General features: G+C 36.1%; 1 pseudogene; it reads right to left on the bottom strand.

Annotated features, from left to right (window-relative positions):
- Positions 1 to 1,718: 1,718 nt before the first annotated feature.
- LOC128193778 (uncharacterized) lies at positions 1,719 to 25,981 on the bottom strand (annotated as a pseudogene).
- Between the last annotated feature and the right edge of the window lie 1,816 nt (positions 25,982 to 27,797).

Here is a 27,797-nt window from a genome sequence, read left to right as displayed (position 1 = left end):
TTTCAAGTATTGAATCTTTGATAAATTTCATTTTCAGTCAAGTGCTTTTATTTTTACTGTCTCTTTTATTTTACCGTTTATTGTTTTATGCATCGATAAATTTTACCGTTTCTGCATATTTACTGTTCCATTTTTACCGTCTTTTACCGTTCAGTTTTTACCACCATTAAAATTTATTTCAGTATTTTTAATTCTGTTTTATTTAAATTCCAGTTGTAAATTTTATTTTCCGCACAAAACCAAAAATCACAAACAACCCCCCCCTTCGTGTAAAAAAATCTGAGACTGAACCACACAATTTGGTCCTTGAGAGAGGACCTAGGAGTCACTTCCTAGTCTATACTGCATTCTTTTCTGCTCAAATTTTGTGTGAGGTGCGACCCTCTCATCAAAAAATGGCGCCGCTGCCGGGGACCAATGGAGGTTTAGTTTTAGATTTTTGTTCTGTTAATATTTGTTCTGTTAATATGTGTGTTTTGTGTGTTTCGTGTTTCATATTTTTGTAGGCGACAACGACACCTTCAGCAAATTTTGGCGGAGTTGTCACTTCAGTTCCAGGTTCTTGTCAGAGTTGTCACTCCAAATTTCAGTCTTCTCTTTCCTAAGAAGACTAACAACACAGGTGGAATTTTGAAAGCATGGCGTGACTCAAATTGGAGTGGTGATCAGGTGGATAGGAAGAGCACTTATGGTTACTTGTTTAAGTATATGGGGGCATCGATTTCTTGGTGCTCAAAGAAGCAAAACGTTGTTGCACTCTCATCCTATGAAGCGGAATACATAGCCTCTGCAGAGACTGCCTGCCAATGCGCATGGCTTGAAGTGATTCTAGATGAATTGAAAATCGAATACAGTAAGCCATTACGGTTATTGGTGGACAACAGATCAACAATCAGCTTATCAAAAAACTGTCTCTCACGGTAGAAGCAAGCATATAGAGACCAAGTTTCACTATTTAAGAGATCAAGTTAGCAAAGGGAAGTTGGAATTGGTGTATTGTCCCATAGAAGAACAGGTTGCAGACATTTTTACCAAGGCTTTAAGGCAAAACAAGTTTGAGAAGTTGAGGATTCTCTTGGAATTAAATCTTTAGAGAGTTTAGTTTTAGAGGGGTGTGTTGTAGATAAAAGCAAAACTCTCTAAAACGGTATTAACTGTTTTGTAACTGTGTTTCTATTGTACATATATACTTTGTTTGTTAATGAGAAAAGAATGCTCGTTTCTCTCCTTCTCTTGTTACATATACTTTGCTACATTTCTCTGTTGCATTCCTTCAAATACTAAGAAGTGTTAACAGTAACATCCCAATACAATCAAATAGAGTGAATGACTAATAGTATCAAGACAAACAGTTAGACGAACATAAATTAGAAGATTTATAACCTCAATTCCATCAACTGAAACATCTTTATATATTTAAATCTTTAAGGAGAAAGTTACAACAAATAACTTTAATGGATTTTATCTTTATACATTCAAATCTTTAGGAAGAAAGGACAATCATTTCTAATGTAGTATACTAAGAGTATAGTAATAGGTTCTATGATTTTTGTGACATCATCCCAGAATTCCCATAGACAATTCACGTAAATATGAAACATTCACTAAGACACAATTCACATAAATAATTGAACCAAACTATATGAGCAATACAGTTTCACAACCAATTTACAAAATTCTAATGTCTTAAAATTCTTATCATATATGATACAACATACCTAAAAGGTTTGGTGTAAAATATTCCTATTCCTCATGGCCTCATGCTCTCCCACTCTAGTCCTCTGTCCAAGCATGCTGTCGACCTCGTCAACAAAGATGATTGTTGGGGCAACCTTAGCTGCTAGTGTGAATAGAGCTCGGACATTTTTTTCATCTTCTCCAACCTTTTTGATGTAATAGTGGACATTGAGACATTACTGAAACTTGCACCAGCTTCATTTGCAATGGCTTTTGCTAGCATTGTTTTCCCAGTACCAGGAGGCCCAAAAAGCAATATTATACCTCTACACGGCTTTAGAAGTCCACCTTTGAAGAGGTCAGGCCTTCTAAGGGGAAGCATTACCAGCTCTTGAAGTGATTCTTTGATCTCATCCAATGCACCAATATCTGCAAATGTAACCCCTATTTCATTTGCTCGGATAATCTCTGGTCTTATGCGCTTCTCGAACTCGTTGTCAGGAGCTTCCTGCAAACAAGCAATTAGTATATAAGAACACAAAATCATATAGGGAGTAAAAGAAAATAGACTTGAAGAAGATACTATTTTTAGAAGTTAGATAACCAGCCTCCATCTAGATGACTAGTAAATTGTTGATTATAGTGTATCAATTGTCCATGTTGAAACCATCAAATGACTATAGTCATGTATAAGGATCCTATTCATTTCTTGTTCTTTTTTTCTATTACATGAGTAGGATTTGATAGGGTGAGAAGTTTTTTTCAGCTTAAGGTGCTCAGAAAATTGATCTTACCGCCTTTGAAGGTGTAGGATTTTCATCTTCTTTCTTTGTTACCGGGATGGATTTCTCTGTCTCTCTCTTGTTTTCAGGTGCTTGATTGTCACTCTTAACTTCATTCTTTGCACCAACAACATCTTCCCCAACATTTTCCTAATGTTACAGAGAAATACGACAATAAAATAAAATAAAATAAAATTTTAAAAAAACTGAATATATACAATGGTACTCACTAACTATCATTATTTTTTCCTTAGATTTTCCTGCTATTCTTGCTGCCATAAATAACTATAAAAAAGCATACCTTGTTAGATTCATTAGTCTTCAGATTCCCACTACTCTTGCCTTCCTGTAACAGACTCAATCCATGGGACAAACTGCCACATCCAAGATCAGTTACTACAAAAAATTTCATGTAATCAATTGCTTACAGTCATTTGACAAGATATTTGATAGAATCCTGCCTCATGTACCTTCTTCAGTGTTTTCTTTTTGTATTTTTACATTTTATTGTATATGTATTTTAGCTTTTTTGGAGCATGAGTTACTATAAATACCCATCTCTACTAATATATTTGGGACTTTTGAGCTTAATAAGAATTTTTATTTCCTGACCTTCAGAAATAATTCTCTAAAGTCAGGTTAGAGACTCCAAGAGACCTCCTCTAGCCCCCTTCCAAGCATACTCTCTCAGTTTCGTTTTCCATTCCACTGTGCTTCTCTCTCATCACACACCATCACCACTACTCCAATCCTCTTCAGCATAGGGGCGTCAACACTTCTTTGCCACGCTCCTCCTTTGTCTCGTGCACCGCTATGCTACATCTTCATTTGATTTCTCCATCTCGCACATCAGAAACCACATCTCATTCCTACTTCGCGCAATCGAGAGCATATCTCTCTAAACGCCTCGTCGCTAGCCAATGTCCATCACAGATCTAATTTGTTTCATCCTTTCTAGCCACTCGATCTCGCGTTTCTCCTCACATCTTCCATCCTTTGCCTTTTCCTTTGAATTTCACTAATTAAAACCATATTTTCATCACTAGAAATCTTTTCCACTGAATTCAACTTTGATTTACACCGATCAATCGGTCAAGAATAGGATTCCTTCTTCTTCTAGGGTTTCTATCGAGTTTATTGTCTGTTTCGAGCTTTTCTCTCGGTTTCCTTCAAATCAGTCTTCAATCTCGTGTTCTCGTTGTCATTTTCATCATTCCACTGTGTCTTTCTTCGTCGAGGAAGCTTCAAGGAGTACGCATCGCGGCTGTGGTCACTTCTCAGAGCCGCTCTTCCATCAGTTGGTATTCAAAGCAAGGTCGAGCACACTTCAAAGATAAGTATCTTTCTGTTTCGATTTTTGTTTTCATTTGATTGGCGTTTCTGTTTTATGTCATCTTCTATTCATTTTGTTTTGATTTTGACTCTGAGTATCTTGTGATGTTTCTTTTCATTTCCGCATTGTTTCGATTAATATCACGTTATCTATTTTCCTTGTTTTTGTTAGTTTCGTCTTCTCTGTTCGAGTTATTGATTCTGTCTTCTCACTTTGAGATTCAAATCTCAGTGTTTAGGATTCTATAATTGTGTGTGCTTGTTCAGTGACTTTGAGTCATTATATTGAGTCTTATTTCATTTTTATTCGGTGATTTCTGTTGTTTGAGTCTTTTAATTTTTAAATCTATTTTTGTTGTGTTGAGTCATTTTTTTAATTTGCTTATTTTGTCCTTTAATTCAATTGTAATATGTTCTTAAGGTTTTTGTTGCATTTTGGCTATTTGATCAAAATTAGCACACCATATGAGCAATGAAAAATTCATTAAGAGCTCGGGTGCTTGGTATTTGACATCAGATGTAGCTTTGCATTGGTTTACAACACTAATTTGGTGCCTAATTTGTTTCTGGTTATTTCTGCACTTGACTGAGAATTTGGTATTGAGATGCATCTTATTCATTGAGCCAATACCATGTGCAAACCATATAAGCAATGAATTGCTTTGGCAAAGCTTGATTGTACTAAGAAAACTCCAATAGAGTCTCATTTGCAATTGGTTGATCTGCATTACTTTGCTTGAGTCTATTTTCTTTGTGTTTTGAATCTGGTCTAGCATATAGATCCTTGCTGGATGATGAATCAATATTTTTTACATTTCACTTAGTTTATTGTGCTAAAATTAATCAGGGAATTGTGCTTAATTGTCAAGTATTTTCCCGTTTTTACTAATTGTGCTTAAATTAACCAGTAATTCTTATTTTAACTAATTTGAATTATCTGAGCTAATTATTTGTATAAGTAATTGCAGGGAAAATATTGAATAATATTTTGGAACACTTGAAAGAGCACCGAATTGGCTAAATGAGTAGAAGAGAGCAACTTAATTCTTTGATGGTTTCCTAATGCATCTCACGGCCATGATTGAGTGTGTACGTTGGAAGTGGCAACCAATGTTTCCTTTATTTTAATATTGTGGAGACAACATTATAGTGGAGGCTGTTCTGGAAAAATATTCACGGCCTAAGACAAAATGGAGAAATTTCTTAGAAAGTGGGAGCCACCACCTATTGAAAGTCACGGTTTAGTTGGGAGGAACTCCAAAATGAAGTGCTAAATTTTTATTGAATTAATAAAAGTGGTGTTACAGTCCATTCACTTTGGCTAATGTGCAGATTTTCCATTACACATAGGACAACTTATTTTGGCAGCTGGAACGTGACTAAGCAATTGGAGAAAATCACAAGGAACATGTTTCAACCTATGGGGTCCATCCATCACTTGGAAAATGATTTTTTTTTCATTTGAGAAGAGAAACATCTACACGGAAAGAGAACAACAACCACCACTTAAATGAAATCAATCTACATTCAAAAAAGGGGTACTGTTACGTCTTCCAAAAATGAAAAGTATTGGTGTGCACGTTCTTACTCCAGCTGGGAAGAAGTGAATGGATTGTCCACCAAAAATAGAAGCAGTTTTCGGTCCTTCAATGCATCCAGCAGCTGGCAACAGAGAAAGAAATCCACGGACCAGTAGCACCTGAAGTCCAGCACGTCCAAAGGAGCCAATCCAGTATCTACCAGCAGCCACCAGGAAGCTCACGACCAAGATCCGTTCATCACTTAGAAAATAATATTCTCATGAAGAAGAAGGGCCACGTTGAAGGAATCCGGCAGCAACGACCTCTCATCCAGAAGCAGCCACGGTCATGGCAAGAAGCAGAAGCAGCAGCGCTTGGGTGTAGTCCAGCAAGCTTCAAGCTCCAGCCGCCTCTCCCAGTTTCCCAGTCCAGCAGTTTTTGAAGCCCATGGCTGCACTATGAGCATGGAGAATCAATTAAGACGTAGCTTTGGTGAGCACATGAGAGTAGAGCTGGAAGAAGGGAAGCAACCGCTGCATGCACACATGAAGGGCTAGCACTTTGACGTCCACTATGTGGAGGAGAAGAGGTGTCATGGTCCAGCAAAGCCATGACAGCAATTTCAAGCATCCAGCAGCAAGGTGCTTCACGGTCTTGGCAGCAAGGGCGGCAACGTTTGAAGGAGGAGCACAATGGGAGAAGCAGTAGCTGGTCCAGCTCCAGCACCATCACGCACACGGAAGAGAAGCTCTCGGACAGCTGCAACAACACCACCTCCACGTCCAGCTATCTTCGCGTTCCCCAGCAAAGAAAGACATCCAGCTTTGAGCAGCCACAAACACGATCTGATGGAAGTAGAATGAATGGAGAAAGGAGCCCACAACTTGGAATGGGAGCCATGAAAACCATTTTCGTAAAAGAAGAATGTTCACGGCAAAGTGGTGAACAAGATGACAAGAGTAGGTGCAAAAAAAATGAAGGGGCCCTCACCTTTTTTTCTCACGGGCAAGAAGCTATTGCTCAGAAATTTGTGCAAGGAACCAAGTTGAATGAGAGAGCATCCTATGGGAGTTGTTCTGAGCTTTGGCTATAAAATGAAGCAGCAGGCAGAGAAGGAACAAGGAACAACCCCGAGTAGAATTTAGTATTAGATTTCAGGAGTAGTTAGTAAAACTCACGGTTTGGAAGAGGCTTTTTTTTTCCTTTTCCATTTCTAGTAGCAAACTCTCTTAATTTTTATTTTCCAACAGTGCAATGTAGTTTTTTTTATTTCTGAAGGTGTATTGTGTTATTGAAACAGTTTTATCATTTGATTTTTATCTTCACTTTCCAGTCATTTTAATTTAATGTTGAATGTTTGATAAATTTTATTTTGAAAATGCTGTTATTTTTACTGTTAAATTTTACCGTTTCTGCATATTTACCGTTTGGTTTTATAGTCTTTGAAATTTATTTCAGTGTTTTTAAATTCAGTTGTGTTTAATTTTCACTTTTAATTTTAATTACCGCACAAAACATCCACAACCCCCCCTGCGTGTTAGATCTGAGACTGAACCACCAAATTTGGTCCTCGAGAGACGACCTAGGAGTCACTTCCTAGCACTGTACTGCATTAATTTTGTTGTATAAAATTTGTATGACCGCGACAGTCGTATCAAATTTTGGCGCCATTGCCGGGGACCAATGGAGGTTTGGTTTTAGATTTTTGTTGTATAAAGTTTTGTTCTGTTAATATGTTTGTTTTGTGTGTTTTGTCTTGTATATTTTTGTAGGCGACAACGACACCTTCAGCAAATTTTGGCGGCGTTGTCACTTCAGTTCTAGGTTTTTTTTTTTTTTTTTTTTTTTAGATTTTTATTGTGTTAATATATATTGTGTATATATGTGTTTAATTGTGCTATGTGCTGTATTTAGTTGTAATTAAAAAAAAATTATTAAAAAAAAAATTAAAAAAAACAAAAAGAAAAATTTTAATTAAAATTTTTTACTATTGATGTTCTGTCTTGTGTGTGCTTGTAGCATGTATAAATGTGTTTTGTTCTATCTGTTTCGTAATTTTTAGTTTTTAGTTTTTATTTTTATTTTTCATGTCTACCTATTTTAATTATGTGAATAGTGCTTATTCTGCGAGTGCCTGTAATTATGATTCTCTTTCTGCATATTACTCTGATTTTTGTGCTGATTTTAATACTGAGAAAAATATGGATCATCCTCAATTTCTTGAGCTCACTCCTCGTGAGCCGGTCCCACCTACAAAGGATGATTTTTATTGTGTTCTTAGCACTGGACTGATATATCTGCTCCCTAAGTTTCATGGTTTTGCTGGAGAATGCCCACATAGACATTTGGAGGAGTTCCACAACATTTGCTCTTCAATGAAGCCTCCACATGTCCCTCTTGATCACATTTTCTTGAGGGCATTTCCGCACTCATTACAAGGAGCAGCTAAGGATTGGCAAGACTCTCTTCCTCTAGGATCCGTTACCGATTGGGGATATCTTGAGCTTCAGTTTGTGAGCAAATTCTCCCCTGAGCAGTATGGATACATCAACGATCCTGAGTGGAACAATCTTAACAACGAATGGTACGATGCCCCACAAGATCATTATCAAGAACCACCATTCCAGAGTCCTTTCATGCCTCCACCAGTCCAGCAATATCAGAGTCAGCAGTATAATGCTTCTGCCCAAACAACTCCTCAGCCTTCAACTTCTGAACCTACATTGAAGGAGTTATTAGAGCAGATGACCATGCAGAGCATTCAGTTCAAGCAAGAAAGCATGAAGATTCAACAGGAAACTCAAGCTGCCATGCAGATTTTGAGTGATCAAATGGGGCAGATGGCCATCAACATAGGAGATGAGAACCAGAGTCACGTGTTCACTACACCACCTACTTTCACATCATCTTATGTTCCCACTCTTGCACCTGAAGAGGCTGACGAACATTTTGAGACCCAGGCAAGAATAAGCAGTAATGTTGAGACACGTAGACTACTTTCATCCTCCACTACTTTACCAATCTTCAAGGAAGTGGAGGTAAGCATACCTCAGTATGATTATGCTATTCATGATTATGTTAATAATTATGCTGTTGATATGTATGCGGATAATTATATTGTTGCTGAGCATGATTTTAATTTTCCCTCTATGCATGATGAGAATAATTTTGTGTTATCAGATCCAAATATTTGTTCTCCATGCACTGAACATGAATCTGAACCTGTTATAGATATTGTTTGTACATTTGAAACGGATTCATGTTATGAGGTTGTATCTAAGGCTCAGTATGATGAATTGGGATTGGGTGTTATACCCCTGCATGATATTTCTGTGGAACCATTTTGCACTAACCATATTGCAGGAGGTACATATAAATTTGATCAGCATGCACCCACGCTGGAAGACAAAGGTGCCAGTACATACAACAGTTCGAAGATCAAAAGGCACCTACTGAATCTGCTCAGAAACAATATTTGCTGCTTAGATCCGGCGGTGGAGGATATTTCCCTGCTTGATCAGATTTGGAGGATGAAGCAGTTCGTCCTCAACAATTTAATGCTGGATCCTGAAGAGAAGAACATCTCCCTACAAATCCAAAATTGGCAACTGCCACCCTGACCAGAGGAGTTTTCTTTTTCTTTCTTCCCCGTTTTCCTACTTTTATTGCATTTGTCCTTTATCTGTTTAGTGTTTTAATTGATGATCTTATGCTTAGAACACGTTTAGGACATTGTAGTTTAAGTGTGGTCTGGGGAAGAGTCTGCATTTTGTTTTTCTTTTAAGTTTGTTTTACCTTTTCTTTTTAGTTTTCGAATTGTTATCTTAAAAAAAAAAAAATTTAAAAAAAAAAAAAAATCTTTGTGATAAAATATTTTGTTTTAAGCGTATCAAATCTTTATTCTAATATGTGTATTTATTTCTTAGTTTACGAATTATTATCTTTAAAAAAAAAAAAAAATTTGTGTTTTGTTTCAAGTCTGTTATTTTGTTAATGTATGTTTTGTAAATATGTTCTTTGTTTGCTGTTTTTGACATATGTGTTTTATCCGCTTTTATAGTTTAATTATGTATTAGGTCTTTTGTTTCGTTAATGTGTGTTCTGTTTTTTTTATTTATTTATTTAGTTTTTGTTAAAAAATAAAAAAAAATATAAAAAAAATAAAAATACAAGTTGTAGTAATGGGGCAGAGGTGAAGTTTGAGCAGAGAAACTATCTGAGTGCATTTATTGAAACTTACCAAATTTGCAGAAAACATTCTGTCTTACATTGATAATTAAAATAAAATACATAAAAACATAAATAAAGTTGTTCGATCATTTCTGATCGTTAATATTACACACCATAATAAATAAAAACATAAAAAACAAAAACAACAAAAATATAAGTGTTCATATTACAGCCCTTATTCTGGCCACACTCGGCCAGCAAAAACATATAAAAAAAAAAAAACATAAAACACTAAAACTGGAAGAATTCTCGAGCTGGTTGTGGTGGTCTAAGGGAGAGCTCCGTTGAGGGAGCTCTGGTTCGGAATGTGAGAAGCATGGGTGGAGGGATTTGTCTCTCATCTCTATCATCGTCAATGATGATCGGAACGGGAAACAGATTCAGCAGCCTCGGTGCCCTCATTATCACCCAGTCGTATTCTTTCAACAAAAAAAAAATTGTGTTAATAATAGTAGAGGAAAGGAAAAAATCAATAAAAATGGAGATTTGATCAGAGTCTTACCGTACATATATAGCGGCAGTTGTGAAAACTGAGTGCCAGTGGGGTCTATCTCTGCTTGCCAGCGCCTGACCCGATTGCCGTGGTTGTTGAACCACCAGTGCACGTTGTATTCGCTGGCATCTCCGAAGGTCCTTAGTCGAGACGTGATCTCGACGACTTGCGCTCGGCTTGGGTGTGTGACCCCAAAGTTGTAGATTCTGGTCATCATCTGGGTCTGATCTTCGGTAGGACGCCACCGCTGACTGGTGTATCTCTCTGATTCCATCTCGCTCGTCATCTTTCCTCTGCTAGTTTTCTTAAACATAAAAAAAAAATATAAAAAGAAAAAAAAAGCAAAAAAGCATAAATAAATTAGATTCTTAGTTGAGTGTTTTCTTTATTTGTTCTTGTTTCCTTATAGATTTATTTGTCCTGTCTGTCTTTGATTGTTTCTGTATTTGGTCTCAGATCTGTTTCACGGTCCTTGCAAAAGGGTCCTAAACGGATCTACGTCCAGTTGTCCAGTTGTCCTTGTCCATATTGTTCTTGTATATTAAGTTTCTGTGTTTTATTTTTTTTTAGTGGGGTACGTGGCGTTGTTCTACCCGATTGTCTCTGCAATACCTTCAATCGAAGGGAGATTAACGTCTGGTTTCCAGCCTATATACCCCTTACGTTTTTGACAGTTATGTTTTATGCGTTTAAGTGTTTTAAGTTTCAGAAAAATGAAAAAAAAAATTGAAAAGGAGAAGAAAGAAGATAGATCGGGCAGGGGGAGAGGACAAGTATTGCAGAAAAGAAAGAAAAAAAAATATACAAGAAAGCAGGAAAAGGGAGAGGGTGAGAAAAGCTGAGAAAGTGCAAGAAGAAAGAAAAATGTAAATGAAAGCAGAAAGAAAGGTAGATCTAGGTGCAGATGACTTACCTGGAGTAGTAGGCTGGCAGAGGAGCTCCTCGCTGATCTCAGACTCTTCAGAAGGCGCGGTGGCAGAGGCTCCGCGCAGGCTCCAGACGCTCAGAGGAGAAGAGAGAGGAGTAGAGAGAGGAGTAGAGAGGAGTAGAGAGAGAGTTAGGGAGAGAGTGGGGAAGTTAGAAATGGCGCTCGACGCGGAGGAGCGGCCTATTTATAGCCAGATTTCTTTCCACTGTAGCAACAGTTCCGGTCATTGCCACCGAAACTATTGTCACAGTGCCGGTCTTCTCCTTTTTCAAAAAAAAAAAAAAAAAAAAAAAAAAAAAAAAAAAAAAACTGAAATAAAATTTAGCATCTACTGATGGATGCTAGGTGATTTAGACATCTGCTGATGGATGTCATTGATAACATCTATTGATGGATGTTACTGAAAATTTCTTCCATTTTTCTTACTTTTATTGCACTTGTCCATGATATGTTTACTGTTTTGATTGCTGATGACATGTTTGTAACACACTGAGGACATTGTGTGATTTAAGTGTGGTCTATTTATTGGGAGAGATTCTGAATTTTCTTTGTTTTGTTTGTGTGTTACATTTTTTGTTTTTGAGTGTTAAATTTTTTCTATTTTAAGTTATTTTTATCCAGTTTTGTGTGCAATAAATTTTACATTTTTCTCTTGATTTCTGGATTATCTAAGTTGTAGATTTTTCCTTCACTTACTTACTACTTATAGATTGTAATCCTTGCTTTTCTCTACCTGGAAAGATGATTATACGTTTGAGAGGTTGATTTGATTGTGACGAATACCCTGTGTGAGATTTGAGCCACTTAATTTTCTTTCTTGTGTGTGATATGTATCTTGATTGCTTGCACATATGCCTTGGCTTGATTCTTTTTGATATACTTGATTGATATGCATGTTCAGACGTGATAAAGGCATTTTTGTTCTTGAGCCTCTTTAGCCAAATAAGCCTACCTTGTTATTATCCTTTGATAACCCCTTTGAGCCTATACTGTATATATTTCTTTGTGTTGAAGCTCGTACACTGATCCTAAGTGAAAAATAAATGATTACCTTAACCTTAGGAAAGTCTGGAGCTATAGAAGTATTTTGTGAATAAGTGTGGTCTCCTTGGGAATTCTGATGAATTGGCTAGTTGGTTCCTCATCATGTTTTGAAATGATAATTTATATCCTGTTGTGTGATAAAAAAAAAAAAAAAAGCAAGAAGACAGGATGAGAAAAAATGATGAGAAAAAGAAAAAAAAATTGAAAAATAATTTTTGTGAATAATGGAGTCGAGAAGAGGATTGAATTAGAGGTTTCGGTGAGATTTCACTGTGTTTACATTTTTTCCTAGTGCACCTCTATTTCTTCTGAGCTATAGCTACTTATCCAAATTTATCCTCCCCTGTCCTTGGCCCCATTACAACCCTGAAAGACCTTTAGATCTGAACATGCATATGTTTTAAGTATTGATATTAGAAGCTTGCCAAGTCTACTTGTGTTTGCTTTCTTGAGTGCATTGAGTGACATTGATTTACCTTAAACACTTGAGAGAAACACTGTGAGTGCATCTGTGAGGTTTTGTTATTTTTAAATCACCTCTTAAGCTGATTGATTATTTTTCCGTGTATTGAATTGCTTGGAAGATTTCTATAAGTATCTGCTTTAATTGATTTGTGTTGGATAATTTCTATTTCTTTTCGTTACCCAGAATTCTTGAGAACTATGTAAATTCTTTTTATTTTTCTTGCGAATTTTTATTTTTCTGTCTGCTGAGTTTTGTGTCACCGACCTGAAAGTCCTTTGAACCATTCCCTGATTTCAGTCTTAATTTTGCCCAGGAGTGCAAAAGACTAAGTGTGGTCTATTTTGATGAATCAATATTTTTTACATTTCACTTAGTTTATTGTGCTAAAATTAATCAGGGAATTGTGCTTAATTGTCAAGTATTTTCCCGTTTTTACTAATTGTGCTTAAATTAACCAGTAATTCTTATTTTAACTAATTTGAATTATCTGAGCTAATTATTTGTATAAGTAATTGCAGGGAAAATATTGAATAATATTTTGGAACACTTGAAAGAGCACCGAATTGGCTAAATGAGTAGAAGAGAGCAACTTAATTCTTTGATGGTTTCCTAATGCATCTCACGGCCATGATTGAGTGTGTACGTTGGAAGTGGCAACCAATGTTTCCTTTATTTTAATATTGTGGAGACAACATTATAGTGGAGGCTGTTCTGGAAAAATATTCACGGCCTAAGACAAAATGGAGAAATTTCTTAGAAAGTGGGAGCCACCACCTATTGAAAGTCACGGTTTAGTTGGGAGGAACTCCAAAATGAAGTGCTAAATTTTTATTGAATTAATAAAAGTGGTGTTACAGTCCATTCACTTTGGCTAATGTGCAGATTTTCCATTACACATAGGACAACTTATTTTGGCAGCTGGAACGTGACTAAGCAATTGGAGAAAATCACAAGGAACATGTTTCAACCTATGGGGTCCATCCATCACTTGGAAAATGATTTTTTTTTCATTTGAGAAGAGAAACATCTACACGGAAAGAGAACAACAACCACCACTTAAATGAAATCAATCTACATTCAAAAAAGGGGTACTGTTACGTCTTCCAAAAATGAAAAGTATTGGTGTGCACGTTCTTACTCCAGCTGGGAAGAAGTGAATGGATTGTCCACCAAAAATAGAAGCAGTTTTCGGTCCTTCAATGCATCCAGCAGCTGGCAACAGAGAAAGAAATCCACGGACCAGTAGCACCTGAAGTCCAGCACGTCCAAAGGAGCCAATCCAGTATCTACCAGCAGCCACCAGGAAGCTCACGGCCAAGATCCGTTCATCACTTAGAAAATAATATTCTCATGAAGAAGAAGGGCCACGTTGAAGGAATCCGGCAGCAACGACCTCTCATCCAGAAGCAGCCACGGTCATGGCAAGAAGCAGAAGCAGCAGCGCTTGGGTGTAGTCCAGCAAGCTTCAAGCTCCAGCCGCCTCTCCCAGTTTCCCAGTCCAGCAGTTTTTGAAGCCCATGGCTGCACTATGAGCATGGAGAATCAATTAAGACGTAGCTTTGGTGAGCACATGAGAGTAGAGCTGGAAGAAGGGAAGCAACCGCTGCATGCACACATGAAGGGCTAGCACTTTGACGTCCACTATGTGGAGGAGAAGAGGTGTCATGGTCCAGCAAAGCCATGACAGCAATTTCAAGCATCCAGCAGCAAGGTGCTTCACGGTCTTGGCAGCAAGGGCGGCAACGTTTGAAGGAGGAGCACAATGGGAGAAGCAGTAGCTGGTCCAGCTCCAGCACCATCACGCACACGGAAGAGAAGCTCTCGGACAGCTGCAACAACACCACCTCCACGTCCAGCTATCTTCGCGTTCCCCAGCAAAGAAAGACATCCAGCTTTGAGCAGCCACAAACACGATCTGATGGAAGTAGAATGAATGGAGAAAGGAGCCCACAACTTGGAATGGGAGCCATGAAAACCATTTTCGTAAAAGAAGAATGTTCACGGCAAAGTGGTGAACAAGATGACAAGAGTAGGTGCAAAAAAAATGAAGGGGCCCTCACCTTTTTTTCTCACGGGCAAGAAGCTATTGCTCAGAAATTTGTGCAAGGAACCAAGTTGAATGAGAGAGCATCCTATGGGAGTTGTTCTGAGCTTTGGCTATAAAATGAAGCAGCAGGCAGAGAAGGAACAAGGAACAACCCCGAGTAGAATTTAGTATTAGATTTCAGGAGTAGTTAGTAAAACTCACGGTTTGGAAGAGGCTTTTTTTTCCTTTTCCATTTCTAGTAGCAAACTCTCTTAATTTTTATTTTCCAACAGTGCAATGTAGTTTTTTTTATTTCTGAAGGTGTATTGTGTTATTGAAACAGTTTTATCATTTGATTTTTATCTTCACTTTCCAGTCATTTTAATTTAATGTTGAATGTTTGATAAATTTTATTTTGAAAATGCTGTTATTTTTACTGTTAAATTTTACCGTTTCTGCATATTTACCGTTTGGTTTTACAGTCTTTGAAATTTATTTCAGTGTTTTTAAATTCAGTTGTGTTTAATTTTCACTTTTAATTTTAATTACCGCACAAAACATCCACAACCCCCCCCCCCCCCCCCCTTCGTGTTAGATCTGAGACTGAACCACCAAATTTGGTCCTCGAGAGACGACCTAGGAGTCACTTCCTAGCACTGTACTGCATTAATTTTGTTGTATAAAATTTGTATGACCGCGACAGTCGTATCACTGGACATCTTGCATTAACTTCATAGTGTGTTGTTCAAACTTTAATTGTTGTTTTTGAGTTTAGTTAGCTGATAAAGCTATTTGATTTCATTGAGTCAAAATTTGAGTGGTTGAGTTGCTTACATTGAGTGATTTGTGGGCTGACTAAGTCAAATTATGAGATAGTGCGTTTCTGCATCTATTTGCTTTACAAACAAGTTTGTTTTAGTTATTTGAAACTAGTGATGCAAAGAAACCACGAGTTATAGCTGCCCTAAGCATTTTCACTCTTTAAACCACCAAATTTTTTGCATTTTTATTCACAAGTTGCTAGTTGGTTGCCTTTTCTGAAATCTGTGACTGATGCATGTGAAATTGAGTTGTCATTGCAGCAAAAGCTTGGTCATTATGTTTTCATATAAAAAAAAACAATTGACAAAAGAAACATTTACATAGTTATAAAAAGTTGAAAGACTTGTGCAATTAACTTTTCTGAAATCTGATGCACCAGAAAATTGTTGTTCTTTATTAGACATTTCATTAAATAGTTTCATTCAATTGCTTTAAGCTTAAAATTTTGATGATATTACAACTTGTTTCTGTTTCTTGTTTTATGAATTTGTTCTAAATCCTTTGGTATGTTCAGTTTGTGTGCCTTCTTCTTAAATAACTTTGTTTCTTGTTTGTCAACTGTTGGCTGTCTTAGTTTTGTCTACTTCATATGTGAACTCTAATTTGTTGTTCTTTAATTGAGCTTTTGTTTGCTTTTGTAATATGGTCTAGAGCTGATCTCGAGTCAGTTGCTCTATTGTGCTATCATTACTTTGTGGTTGTCCTGTTCTGATCTCTGACTTTGCCTTAGCGTAGCCATTCTTGATTAAGAAGCTTTTATACTTTGGTTTCTGGAATTTGAAAGAAGGTTTATGTGCTTGGTAGCATCTTAGGTGGTGGTGGTCTGACAGATTCTCCAGCTTTGAACTGCCAAGGGAGAATCTCCCTTCCAAATCTTTCATTTATGTGTATAAATTTTTTAAAGAAAAGTCTGAGTGTTGTGAGCTTTGTAAGGCTGACTTGGCCGAACTCCTTGGCAATTTGAAATAGAGAATTTCATTGTGTACTTATCTGTGTGCTGACTGTTTACTTGTGCAGGAAAGTGAAATTGGTTAAGTTGGGATACAACCATTTGATCAAGAGATAAATCTGATTTTTCCATAATCACGAATAATGCGTTCTTGTGTTTGTAAATTCTGAATCAGATTGTTTTAAGTTGTTCTTGCAATCATTCTTTATCTTTCAATTGCTGGTTGAAGTCATTGTTAATATATGAATATGAAAGCTAAATTTGATTTGCTAAGATCTAGTTGAATTTGGTAAATAAGTTAGGAATTACAAATACTATTATGAATTGGAATTGTTTCTGCATTGCATTAGATTGATCAGATTTTAAATTAGAATTGGATGGTTGTTTAAATTAGTTTAGTTCAGCTTTGAATTACACCCATTGCATATGGGTTAATATCCATGTCCTTGTGTATTTTGCTGGAATTGGTGTAATTTCTTTGAGCACATCTGAACTGAATCAGTGTAGGGAGAAAATGTAGAATAGGTGTGTTGTTGTGTGCGGAGTTGATAAATATTTGGAGTCAAGAGTTTTAAGCAGCAGAATCTCAGTATAGAGCTTGGAACAAGCAAGACCAACCATTTAATTAGGGGAGTTGCTTAGCTTTCTTACCTCTTGATTATTTAGTTGTCTCCGTCTTAGCTTGAAATTGATAGCATTGATGGTTGCTCTGCTGAATTGAGTGTGAATATTTGATTGCAGTTTGTCCTTGGAGAGCAAAACTAATTCTATTAGCTACTAGGATCAACAAGTGCACATGTGAAGGTCAAAGAATAAAAGGGAAGTTCTTACTGTTATGTGTTTTCATTGTGCAATTTGTTCTAGCTAAAGGAATTTTAATTGCAGCTCTGCATTTGCCTTTGTAGGATTGAATTGATCATGAGAAATCAAGAGAATTGATCCCAGAAGCACCAAGTTGAGCACGAGATTTATGCACAAGGATGAACAAGACCGTAGCATAAGATTAAGTTCTTTTGTACTTGTTTTGATTCAATGTGTTGTGCAATAGGCTTGTGTTAGTCTACTGTTAGCTTTAACTTTGTTTTGTAAAAGTCCAAGTATTTGGAAGAGTCCTTGGTGCTCTTGGCAACTTTCTTGATTGCTTGAATTTTTGAATTGTGTTTACGTTTAGGGGTGATTAGGCTAAAAGGGATTAAACTCTAAGCCTTCTCACATTAGAGTCCGAGGAGTCTAGTCTTTTAATTGTGTTTGTTTGTGAGTCATGTACTTTGTTTCTAAAGGTGATTTTAGTTTAAGGGGAAAATAGTTAGTAACATAAGACATTTTTGGCAAGGAAAGACTTGGTATTTAAGCAGCTCTTTGGCTCACCTCTCTTACCTGGGACTTGTCTAAGTGGAAGCTTTTAACCTTTTAAATTAAGAAAACTATTAAAAATAAAGATGTCTTGTTATAGTTCATATAGGTCGTCTAGGTCTTCTAGGATAGAAAATTGTGATGAGATGTTTAATCAAGCTAGGAATCTTCCATTATTTGGTAAAGACATAGGTGCATTAACATACCTAGCTTGGAAAAAGAAATTGATAAAATAAATTCTTGGTTTTATAGAGAGAATGAATCTTATGTCCTTAGCATATATCTCTCTAAGTTAGAAGAGCATGCAAGTCAGTGGTCGGATGAAAGACAATATCATGTTAGTTAAGGTAGAAAGTCCCCCATTCGTGATTGGCATGATTTAAAAGCTTGCATGAGAAGAAAGTTTGTGCCCTCAAGCATTAAAAGAAACCTAGAACTAATTAAAGATTGCATTGATGATGGAAAATTATTTCTTGAGAGTTTAAATGATAATGGGTTTCTTCGTAGAGAACTAGAATTTGGGGCAAGACTTAAAGAACTCAAGGATAAGAAAAGAGAAAGAGAGATTGAGAGAAAAGAAGAGGAAGAAAGAAAATAAGAAGAGAAGAGAGAAGAAGAAAAAGAAAAAGAGAAGAAGAAGAGAGAAAAGAAAAAGAAAAAAAGATATAGAGAGGAAAGAACAAGAAAAGAAAGAGATAGAAGAAAATGAGAGAAGAGAAGAAGAGAGGAAGAGAGAAGAAGAAAAGAAGAGAGAATTCCTATGGAGAGGAGCAATTGCTACTCAAGGCAATTCCTATGGAACCTAAAAGGGAAGGTTTTTCAATCTTTATTTCTTTTCCAATGATTGTTTATTCTTCAAATGTTAATTTCTCTTCCAAACAAATTGCCATTCTATATTCTATGAATATTTTTTACAAATATAGCAATTCAAATTTTGAGTTATTGTTATCTTTAAAAAAGAAAGTAATTCAAGATAAAATTGAATTTGGACTTCTAAAATTTTCAAAGGTGATAAAACAAAATATTAGAAGTTCTTATTCACTTGTTTTTATAGAAAATTTTTTTCTTGATTTGATATTAATTGAAGAAAAGTGGACATAAAATAATAAGGCCACTCCAAGATGGTCATGCTCTCAAGACTGTATGGAGCTTCTTCATAAGACAATTGTCATATTTGAGAACAAATCTTCTTTTTAAGGAGGGTACGATGGAATCCTGTCTGATGTACCTTCTTCAATGTTCTCTTTTTATATTTTTATATTTTATTGTATATGCATTTTAGCTTTCTTGGAAGCACGAGTTACTATAAATATTCATCTCATTAATGTATTTGGGATTTTTGTGCCTAATGAGAATTTAATTTTCTGACCTTTAGAAATAATTCTCTCTTAAAAATGACGAGAGTCCAAAAAACCTCCTTTGGCCACCTTCGAAGGACACTCTCTCAGTTTCATTTTCCATTCCACTGCGCTTTTCTCTCATCATACACCATTACCATTACTCTAATCCACTTCAACATAGTGGCGTCAACACTTCTTTGCCACGCGTCCTCCTTTGTCTCGCGCACCATTCCACCACATCTTCATTTGGTTTCTCCATCTCGCGCATCAGAAACCACATCTCATTCCTCCTTCGCGCAACCGAGAGCATTTCTCTCTAGAGCGCCTCGTCGCCAGCCAATGTCCATCACAGATCTGTCATTCTCCTCGTCTCCAACCGTTCTTCCTCCTAGGTTTGCATCATTATCATTCGTTTCATCTTTGCTAGCCACTCGATCTCGCGTTTCTCCTCACATCTTCCATCCTTTGCCTTTTCCTTTGAATTTCACTGATTAAAACCTTATTTTCACCATTAGAAACCTTTTCCACCGAATTCAACTTTGATTTACACCGGTCAATCGGTCCAGAATAGGATTTCTTCTTCTTCTAGGGTTCTATCGAGTTGATTCTCTGTTTCGAGCTTTTCTCTCGGTTTCCTTCAAATCAGTCTTCGATCTCGTGTTCTCGTCGTTATTTTCATCATTCCGCTGCATCTTTCTTCGTCGAGGAAGCTTCGAGGAGTAGGCATCGCGGCTTCAATCACTTCTCGGAGCCGCTCTTCCATCATATTTACCAATTGGTTGATATAACTAGCTTTTCATTTTGGTATTCTGGATCCTTGGTATTCATCAAATGGTAAGATATTGCATATGCTAAAATTTCTTCAATATAATTGTCGAGTACGATAGTATCTGAATGGCAGATTGCGTTCAAGTCATCACATTCAATGTCATTTGCTGCTAGTACTTTAGCAATGTGGTTTCTGTTATCTTGGAACTGAATAGCTTTCATATCCTCTTCCAGTGATCCTTTCCAATTGCCAGAATGAGTTTCATCTTCAGGAGCTTTGATTTCAATGTTGTAGGGGAATAGCGCAGTGAGCCTTTCATCAACTTCTTTGCAATCGTCATCTGAATCTAATATCTGGGACCCAAGTATCAACACCGAGCCTGATAGTTTCTTTATCATTTTTTTGAAGTAAATTATATAACCTTGATTGAAGAACGAGCTTCTCAACATCCCTTATGTATAAATTGATGGAACTAGTTTCTGTGATAGAAACCAAAAGCTGAAAAAAGGAAAGCGATCTTGTTATTAGAGTGAAAACTCTGTAATGAAAATTCGTGATATATGACTATGGTCTTATGGAAATGTTGCCTATAAAGGTTGTCACTAGACAGTTTTAAAATGAACTTTCAGTAATTAAATCATCTTGTAAAGTACTTGCACAAAGAGCATTCATAACATGGATATTCATATATCATATTAGTTCTTGTTAGCACTCATTCAAAACTTCTATAAACATCCTTGGAAATAGTATCTGCACCCTTCTCTTCGCAGATGAACAAACAGATTGACAGGTTGATTTACTATATACAGCAGTGTGTTAAAAAGAAGCTTACGGATTACACAACTGAATTCAAAGTAGATATTCACATTAATCGTTTAGCTGGATTAGCATCTTCATTATTGTTTATTAAGGTAATCTATATTTCTAAAGTATAACCTGGAAGTGTTGGACCACCCTGGGAAGTAGTGCTACTTATATCAGATGTAGCAGAAGTATTCCTCCTAAGCTTTGGAGGATTGAAACTTTCAGCAGCACTGCTTTGTTGACGCACAATTCCTTCAAAAGAAAGTACCAATCAAAATCAATGATGCAATAGTTATATATATTAAGTTAGCAACATAAATATTACAGCCAATACAGGTATCTAAAAAAATGAGAAGAGATAATATGGAGTATTCATATCCGTTTGCAATGTCTGAACTATGATCACTGTTCGTTATAATAACGTTAAAAACAAAACCTATTACCATATGTCAAAGCAATACATGCATTGTAAAATCTTTCATATCTTGAATCTTTAACTACTAAACTCTATAAAAGGTAATTATAAAATAAAACAAATTATACTTTGAACATTGACTTTTATTTCCTTAGTACTTGTTTCGGGTATACGGTGGAGAATCTTCACAAATCACACTTTTACATTTTTCTCTTTTACACTTTTCTCCAAGTCATTTTAGGTAGTTATGAATGCTCTTAACCAAAATCCTTCTTTGTTCACGTTCCAAACTGTCCTGATGTAATTGTCAAACACACTCGAACACTCAAGTTAGTTAATCAGGTCGAAGGTGACAGTAAAATCTTAAACTTGTAATAAATGTAATCACCTACCTTCTTATTTTCGATCTCTTTTTATAGGTTTTGAGATGATTTTGTGATTAGTAGAATCTTAATTACAATCCAATCACAGTCCATTTCATGTTAAGTAATTCTTACGCGTAATCTTCGTTAGGAGCAACTTTTAGGGGTTCCTATTGATGGAGGTCGCCTGGCCTCTTTGACTCCCATTTTCATGGCAATGCGATCAATTAATATTGATAGGATAGTGTCTGATGGTATTGTCCGCAGCTCATTCTAGTCGGTCGTTCTATGAATCCATATCGCCATATACCTCTTGTTTCTCCTTGTGAAGAAAGCATAGGAAAGGAACTAAACAAACCTGACATTCGCTCCAAGTTACCTCCGATATTGACCTTTTTAAAGACTATAATAACATAAGCAAATAAGTCAAGAAAATATCACCATGTACTGAAAAGTACATAAATATAAAATGAACCTTGCAGAAGTTGCAATTTCATCATGTCAAGAATGACAGAGAATTGAGCATGGTGAACTCACCAGTATCTTTCGGGAACATCCAAATTTATTTTGCAACTGTTCAAGGAAAAAACATATAAAATAAGAATATATGTAAATGACCAGCTAAAGCAAATATGAGAAGCAATGAAAAATTACCTTCACAGAGAAGTCAGTAATATCTAATAACAGCAACTTTGATTCAGAGTAATGAGCTAAAGCTCTGGTAAGGGCTTGCTCGTAAGATTCTTCAAAAATTTATACATAAATAGCCTTAGTCAAACCAATCTGGAATTAAAAAACAAAATTCAGCAGAACAACGTTAATGTTAAATTCTATCATACTATACCTGCTGGACCAGATAGTAAAATAGACCTGCTTGCTGGTGAGAGGTTCCTGGTGTACTTGGAAAAGTGAAGATGCTTTAAATGAATATATGCAGCACTTGCAACAAAGCACGACTTCTTTCACTGCATTGTCACATTATATGCATGCGTAAGATATGGTGCTATAAGGAAAAAGGTATTACTATATCAAATTCCTCCATTGGTAGATCAAATCCACCTGGAACAAGAACAGGGCATGAACTTCACAATAAATACAGACAATACATAGGGAATCAATTCTTTTACAAAACCCATTTTGTTCTATAGATGGGAAACCCATCTAGAAACTAGAGGCGTGATACGATTGCCTCATTTAACGTAGCATGTAATTATTTGAATATAAAATCAGAAGGCAAAAAGTTAGAACATGAATGCAGTTAAGTCCAAGATGCGTAATCAACAAAGGAATTCAATTTCTATATGACATTCCCATGTCTAAGTTTTCATTGTTACTAGTTTTCGTTGTTATACTATTTTTCATTATTACTATTTTTCATTTTACAGGAATTTAAAAGAAGATAGTTAAAAGGACGAAGATAGTTAAAAGGACCAAGATAAAGTAATCATATTCTTATTTCCAAACTCAATTTTGCAAAATCGAAAACTATATTTCCCATGATCATGTTTGATCAATTAAGGTATTTTCCATAAATTTGAACAATACCCATTTTTATATATATGAGTTAATTTGTCCTCTCTAACTAAATAGAGTTATATAGTACCAAAAGACACATACCATAACTTTACCAAAATAAACGTTACCGTTTGTATCTTTTTTTTCTATAATCTGGAATATTCTTACGACAGGAGAAAATTCTAATGTCCAGTAGATTAGAAGTTTACAAACCTGATTTTTGGTTGAAGTAGTAAGTCCAGGAGGGACTTTCATATAAACATTTGCATGAAGATCACTATGTAAGAAAGCATTATTAACATCCAATTGTTTGAGTGACCAGCATTGAGATGCAGCTATGGCAAAAAGAAGTCAAACGGTAGTGAGTTTTGCGACGGGTGCGAAGGTATCTAAATAATCCAGTCCTTCAATCTGGTTATATCCTTTGGCGACCAAACGAGCTTTGTAGCGTTCCACAGATCCATCATAATTGTATTTGATTTTGTAAACCCAATGACAACCAAAAGTTGTTTTGTTAGGGGGTAGAGTCGTAAGCTCCCAAGTGTTGTTAGCCTGCAGGGCATCAAGCTCGGCACGCATGGCTGTAACCCATTGGGGTTGTTTGGAAGCAGCAGAATAACATGTTGGTTCAACATTGGACGAAATAGATAAAATAGTATGCTTGAAATGAGTAGAGAATCGAGCATATCTAAGGTAATCTGTAATGGGATACCGAACAACGCTGTTAGTTTGAAATCTTTTAAATAAGCAGGGATCTTACAAGATCTAGAGGATCGTCTTATACTAGCAGAGGTATCACTACCAGTGTCATCTACTTGAGTGATATATGTGGATGTGCTATGAAGAGTATCATTAGTGTAAGGAATGATCGACGAAGTATTAGTATTGGTAGAACCGAACGGTTAAAGATCATCATAATTATTTGTGTAATGAATTGGCAATGGTAAAGATAAAGAGTTGTCGGTTTTATGAGTATGATGATAGGGAAAAACATTTTCATGAAAAACAACATTACGGGATATGTCAACCTTGTGATTTTTGAGATTTAGAAATAGGTAACCTTTTGTGTGTTGTTTAAAACCTAAGAAAATACCAAGGACAACACGATCATCAAACTTCTTTCTGTGACCAGTAATGGTGTTGGCATAGCAAAGACAGCCAAAAACACGTAACATTGAGAGATCACAAGGAGATCCATGAAGTCGTTCATGAGGTGTATCATTCTGTAGGACAGGTGTAGGCATCTGATTTATCAAAAAAACAACATGTTGAGCTGCATAACACCAGAAAGCAATTTGCAGATGTGAGTGAAAAAGTAATGCACGAGTAATATTTAAGATGCGTTGATGTTTACGTTCAACCACTCCATTTTGTTCAGGGGTTTCCACACAAGTAGTTTGATGATTAATGCCTTTGCTTGAGAAAAGATCATGCATAATGAATTCAACACCATTGTCAGTGCGTATAGTTTTAACCTTTTTATTGAATTGATTTTCTATATAGCAAAGGAAATTGAGTATGTGGGTTTAGACAAAAGATTTATCTAACATAGGTACAATCCAAGTATAATGAGAGAAATCATCAATGATGGTTAGCATGTATTTAAAACCATTCATGGAAGCAGTAGTGGGTCCCCATATGTCAATGTGCAATAAATCAAAAGAACTTAGTGAATGAGATGTGCTAGTAGTATAAGGAAGTTTCTTTTGTTTGGCCCTATGGCAAGCATCACAAGGAATTTAAGCATCATTATTTTTTATGTAAGCATGTTTGGTTTGCAAAAATTGTAACCTAGCATATGATAGATGTCCAAGACGAGCATGCCATAAATTTGGATGCTGAACAGAGCAAATTACAGGACTACAATTAGTGTTATTTGTACAAGCAGATGAGTCAAAGAGATATAAGCCATTGTGATGTCTAATCAAACCAATCTTCTCTTGATTTTGTATGTCCTGCACAATGCAGCTAGAAGGGGAAAAATTAGTTGACAGTTTAGTTTTGCTATAAGTTGTGAAACAGAGATAAGGTTGAATGAAAAATTAGGAACATATAGCACATTAGAAAGATTGATTTTAGTGTTTAACCGAACGATACCCTTGTAATGAGCATGTGTAACTTTGCCATTAGGTAAAGTTATTAGAATGGGAGTAATCTTTTGATAAGAAGTAAAAGATTTTAAAGAAATACAAACGTGATCAGTGCACCAGAATCAAGTAGCCAGATATTACCATAGTGCACTTGAAAAATCGAAACAATATTACCTGGAGAAGTGTTTGTAGAAACTGTTCCAACTTGGTTAATGTGCACATTAGAAATGTTGGACTCAGATTGTTTGAACAACTGAGCAAGAACTTGATATTGTTGAGGCGTGAGTTGAACGGTCTTGGCAGAAGGGCGTTCTTGGTCCAAGTCGTTCGGCAGAAGAGGGTTCGGTTGACTATCAGCATAAGAAGATGAAATAACATTGTGAATTTGGTCGGGTTTGTTGTTGGAAAACTTGTGACCAGGAGGATAACCGTGTTTCTTGAAGCAAACATCTATTGTATGTCCAGTTTTGTGGCAATATGTGCAGACCTTATGAGTGTTGTTATTTGTGGTTTTGACATTCCGGTTATCATGACTAGGGAAACCATGTTTTTTTAAAACAAGTATTTTCTTGGTGGCCGACCTGATTGCAGTAGGTGCAAGTGACAGAAGTAGAAGCATTCGTTGAAGAAGAGAAATTAGACAAAGAAGTAGCTTTAACAGATGTAGTAATATGATCAGTCATTAATTGGCGTTCTTGTTGAATAACAAGAGAAAAATTTTTTGAAATGGGAGGAATAGGGTCAAGAAGAAGAACATGAGATTGTATATTAGTATAATGATCATTTAGACCTCGTAAAAGTTGCATGGCACGATCTTCATGTTTTGGCTGGGAAAGAATTGAAGAAACTGCACAAGAACATTTGGGCTTGCAAGTACAGACAGGATCTGGGCGGAAGCTATCTATCTCATCCCAGAGAACTCTAAGTTTCGTGAAAAATTCTGTAATAGAAAGCTCGCCTTGGGACAATGTAGCGGCTTCCAGTTGTATAATGGATATCCTGGCAAGATCACCTTGAGCAAAGCGGTTCTTCAGATCATTCCATATATCGAGAGCGTGATCCATCCAAATAATGCTTTCACGAATGTCAGTAGAGATAGAATGCAGGAGCTAGGAAACTACCATGTTGTTGCACCGAAACCAGGCCGGAAACGAAACATTAGTCTTGGTGGGTTGAGGGGCTGATCCAAGAAAAAATTCTACCTTGTTCTTTGCAGAAAGAGCTGTGACAAAAGATTTGCTCCATGAATGATAGTTTGCAGTATTAAGAACGGGAGAAACGAGGGATATGGTTGGGTTTTCATTTGGATGAAGATAAAGATATGAATGTGTAGGGTCAGAGATAGGTGGATGTGTGTCAATGGTAGCCATTACAGGGAAAAGAAACAAGAATAGTGGTGCAGAAATCAGAAAGCATCAGAAATTTTTTCTAATACCATCATAGATTTTCAATACAGTAATGAAAAGAAAAAGCTAAAGGGAAGAGAAAAGAGAATAGAGAAGCCAGAGAAAAGGTGGCAGAGAAAAAAGAGAAGTTTATTGATGATCATCAAAACGGTACAAGTGAAGAAATATATAGAGAATGAGACAATAACAGAATAATAGAGAAAACAGAATAATTGAAAAAGCAGGTCAAACAATAGACCGAACGGTCTAGTTAGGAGAGACCGAGCAGAGTATAGTGACTTGTATACCGAATCAATACAACCGATCGGTTCACGTTAGCTAGACCGAATGATGTAGAGAATCAGCACAAGATGGAATGATCGGTCAAGTGACTTGTGAACTGAATCAATACAACCGATTGGTTCACGTTAGCTAGACCGAATAGTGTAGAGAATCAGCACAAGATGGAACGATCGGTCAAGTGACTTGTGAACTGAATCAATACAACCGATCGGTTCATGTTAGCTAGACCAAACAGTGTAGAGAATCAGCACAAGATGGAACGATCGGTCAAATGACTTGTGAACTGAATTAATACAACCGATCGGTTCACGTTAGCTAGACCGAACAGTGTAGAGAATCAGCACAAGATGGAACGATTGGTCAAGTGACTTGTGAACTAAATCAATACAACCGAGCGGTACAGGTTAGTGAGATCGAACGGTATAACTGTTATCAAGTATAAAGAAAACAATTAAATCAAAGAAATCAATAAGCCAATTGTTAGGCAATTGTTAGGCAAAATGTGAAAAATATATGTTTTAGGATCGATAAGAGAAATCGACCAAATGACTTTCTTAAGACATGAAAAAAGTTTGATCAAGATAAAAAGACATTAAAAGAGGCTCTAAATCAAGGCAGAGAAACATGGAGAGAAGGACAATCCAAGAAAAGGTTAAGGCTGCTTCGAGAACGACGTTATATACATTAATTATTGCAGAACATGAAATCAACTAGGATATTTGACACTATATGGACATTTTAAAACAGTTACTTCAATTTATGTGATTTTTATTTTATTTTTTTTGTCGTTACACTTTCAAAGAGTGTGATAACATTGTGAACATAAAAAATAGCTAATTCAGTTTTGGTTGTAATAATTTAGATTATTACTTTCATTTATTTTCTTCATTAGTTTTTGTTAAGGAAATATTTGATGGGTTATTTTTTATATAAAATTGTTGTTTAATCTAAAAATTCCAAGTTCGTGTAAGTTACTTTTCTTTTTCACAAGTCTTGGGATAAGTCCATCGATTGGAATAGAATTATTGCCCTAAAACTTTTCTCACGAGATTTGATTTATTCTACAAATACCAAATTTGTGTTCATACTATAACACGGATAACATTTCATTTAATTTAAATTTCATTGTTGATGCCATGTAATTTGTACTTTATTTTATGCATTACATAAATTAAGTTATTACTTTATGTAA

Source organism: Vigna angularis, chromosome 8, assembly GCF_016808095.1.
Source record: "Vigna angularis cultivar LongXiaoDou No.4 chromosome 8, ASM1680809v1, whole genome shotgun sequence".
NCBI classification, from domain to species: domain Eukaryota; kingdom Viridiplantae; phylum Streptophyta; class Magnoliopsida; order Fabales; family Fabaceae; genus Vigna; species Vigna angularis.
The sequence above is the reverse complement of the archived record's forward strand: the minus strand, read 5'-3'. Positions and strand labels throughout refer to the sequence as shown.